This window comes from Panthera leo, chromosome B2 (genome assembly GCF_018350215.1).
Source record: "Panthera leo isolate Ple1 chromosome B2, P.leo_Ple1_pat1.1, whole genome shotgun sequence".
Lineage (NCBI taxonomy): Eukaryota > Metazoa > Chordata > Mammalia > Carnivora > Felidae > Panthera > Panthera leo.
Window position 1 is genome coordinate 42,444,509 of NC_056683.1, and position 3,880 is coordinate 42,448,388.

Genomic DNA, 3,880 nt, shown 5'->3' on the forward strand with positions numbered 1-3,880 from the left:
ATATTTACCACAATTAACGAACCAGTTTTGATACATTACTATTCACCAAAGCCCATTCTCTATTCAAATTTCCTTTGTTTTTTACTTAAGATCCTTTTCTGTGCTAGAATTGCCTCCAGAACATATTACATATATGTTATGTCTCCTTAGGTTCCTCTTGGCTATGAGAGTTCTTCAGGCTTTCCTCGTTTTTGATGGCCTTGACCGTTTTGAGAGGGACTGGTCAGGCACGTTGTAGAATGTCCTCCAATTGAGATTTGCTTGATGCTTTTCTCATGATTAGATTGAGGTTATGGATTCTGGGGAGGAAGGCCACGGAGCTGGCATGCGTCATGTTAGGTAGAGGCATTTTGCCATTGATTTGATCTGGATGATTTTAAAATATGGTGAAAAGCGATCTGTATGGGTGCCACGTTGACAAAGAGTAGATTGTGGTCACCGGTACTTTGTCACTTTGGTGAAATTGAAACTACTTTTCCAGAATCCCCTTCCCTATATGGTTGTGAGTTAGAGTTGGCCAAAAAAGAAATGTATGCAAGATTAGGAACATGGAAGTGAAGCAGTTTTTAACCTTTGAAGTTCCTTGTGGTTAGGTGCAGTTATAGACACAGAAGTGCTGACGGCTGTAGCACGTTCTTACTTTCCTCCATCTTACATGCAGCTCTTCTTCCAGACTGAAGACCCTATTTATCAACAGTGGCTTCAGACTTACCACCAGACACTTGGTGGTGAACCCACAGAGGTGGTAGTTATACAGAAGCATGGCTTCCTACAGACCTTCCCATGAGCCATCACTTTGCAGCCACTTTTGGTAGGTGGTTGCCTTTTGCTTCTCCAATTGATGGGTTGGTGACTTTTTCTCTGATCCTCCAACTTCCTTCCTAGGCTTTTCCTTTCCCAACTCCTCCCACAACCACGTAACATCTGATTCCTATAATAAAATCTTTATACCACAATGCACAGTGGTTCTGACTCTGTGACTGAGTTCCGATACATCAAGCTATGGGAGACTGATGCTTGACCTGAGAACAATGACAAAAGCTGGACAAAATATTTTTTAAAAATCGTGTAATAGTCTTATATGCTGCCACTACAAATTACCACAGATTTCATGGCTTAAACAACACAAATGTATTATTGTACAGATCTACAGGTCAGAAGTCTGGTATGGGTCTCATGGATTAAAGGCAGGGTGTTAGCAGGCTGCACTCTTTTTGGAGGTTGTAAGAAAGAACCAGTTTCCTGCTCATTCAGATTGTCAGGAGTATTTCAATTCCTTGGTCGTAGGACTGAGATCCCAGTTTTCTTGCTGGCGATAAACAATGGGGAATTTCCAAGGCTACCACATTCCTTTGCACATGGAACCCTTATTCTGTCTCCAAAGCCAGCAACGTCAAGTCTTGGTCAGGTTGCATTTCTTACCTATTTTTCTGCTTCCCTCTTCTGTTTTTAAAAGCTCATGTGTTTAAGATGGGCCTACCTAGATCATCTAAGATAATTTCCCTATGATAAAGTCTGTTGATTAGACACCTAAACCTTAATTCCATCTGCAACTTTAATTGCCTTGTTATGTGATGTAATGCACTCACAGGTTCTGGGGATTTGGATCTGGATATTTTTGGGAGGCCACACTTTATTTGAGGCATCAGAAAAAGTCCAAAGCAGTCAGGATTTGAAAGGATGTGAAACTGAAAAAGAGGAAAATTCACTTTTTTTCCCCCTCAGGCAATTTCCCAATTAAATGTGTGAGGAAGAAAAGCCGTGCAGGCAGCAGAGGTCTAGGGCCTGTGACAGTCTTACTGAGCCACAGGTTGGAGCATAGGGCTGCCAATAGCTGAGGGACTGAGATCTCAGACAGGAGGAAACTGCAGAGAACTAAACCTATAATTATGCATGCAGTTTCCCCTTGAAATACATGTCATCCCCAAAGTTGCACATGTGTGGGTGAAAGTGGGAACTGGAAGGCTAAGGAGGTGAGCAGAAATTTCATCCACTTTATGGGTCGTCAGGAGTTGGAGGCTGGATTTCAGAGCTCACCAAAGTTGAAGGGGTCTGGTAAACACCACAGACTTTTCAGCTGAGGCCCTAGAGATACTTTCTATGGATAAGGGCAAAGCAGAAATAGATCAACCTTGATTTGACTACACCCCCAACTGCCTATCAGAAATGAAATCCTCTCTGGAAGAAATCATCATCCAGAGCTTCCAATTTTTTCATATACAATGTCTGCCATTCAATAAGGAAACTCCTAGGCATAGCAGGATACAGAACCAAATGACTGAAAACCAAGAGAAAAAAAAATCCAGACAACAGAAATAGATACATAAGCTACCCAGACACTGGTGTAAGGAAAGGGACTTCAACTAGAACTTTTTTTTTTTTTTAAAGAATTAAATGGTGATTATGTAGGTGAAAAATAAAAAAGAACTGAAATTAAAAATTCAATACATGGGCTTATCATCTTCATGACTTATTTATTTTATAACTAGAAGTCTGTACTTTTTTGTTGTTTATTTATTTATTTGGAGAGAGAGAGAGAGAGAGACAGAGAGAGGGAGAGAGAGAATCCCAAGTAGGCTCTGTGCTTTCAGCTCAATCTCATGAACTGTAAGATCATGACCTGAGTTGAAATCAAGAGTTGGGACAGTTAACGGACGGAGTCACCCAGACACTCCTGGAAGTCTGTACTTCTTAATCCCCTTTATTTTACTCATTTCCCACCCACTTCCCCTCTTGCAACCACCACTTTGTTCTCTGTATTTAAGAGTCTTTGTTTAATAGAATGTCAGATGCAGCAAGAGAAGATTAATAAAGACAAGATGGGTCAGTAAACACCAGATTGAAACAGAGATAAAGAGATGGGAAGTACAAAAAAGGACCAAGGAGACATATTGTATATGGTGAAAAAGTCGGACATACATGTAATTAAAGCCCTAGAAGACAAGAAAAAATATTTGAAGAAAAGTAGTTGAGAATGTTAAAAAATTGATGAAAGATGTCAAGCCACAGATTCAAGACATTCTACAAACTCAAAAAAAAGATACAAAGAAAACTACATGCAAGCATATCATAATGCAAGTGCTGAAAATAAAATAAAATCTCAAAACAGCCAGAGAAAAGTAGACACATTACTTTCACAGGGGACACCAATAATGATGACAACCAAAATGACAGAAGCCAAAAGACAAAGGAAATAATATGATATGTACATAAAAGAATGTACATTTATAATGATAAAACTTTGGGAAAATCACAATGTCCAATAATAGGATATAATTAAGGTAATAGTAAATCGGCCATAGTATGAAATATTCTGCAGTTAAAAAAATGGCATAGAAAGTATTATAATAGGCTACAAAGAAGTATGTACTATGTGAATGCATTTTGTGTGTAGGTGTATTAAAATGTTAACAATGTTTAATCTCAGTATCAAAGGGCTGTGGATAATTCTAATTGTATTTTTTGTGGTTTTCTGAGTCTTTTAGGTTTTTGTTTGTTTGCAATAAGTGTATATATTTTAGGTAATTAAAGAGAATTATAAAGAACATGTTAAGGAGTTACAGTGAGAAAAATAAGTTACAATCAAAGAACACAAATTAGTAAGTTAAACAGTTATGATGAGGACAAGATTGTGAATTTAAATGCAAGCATATCAATAATTAAATGTAAATAGTCTAAACACCTCAACAAAAAGGCTGAGATTATAAAACTGAGTGAAAAACCAAGACCTAATTATAGACTGTCAATGAGAAGACATTTTAAATATAAAGAAATAGCTACATTAAAAGTAAGAGGATATTAACATATATACCATATAAACAATGAAAAAAGAGAAGTAAATTTAATAATATCAGACCAAGTAAACTTTGGAAGATGAAAC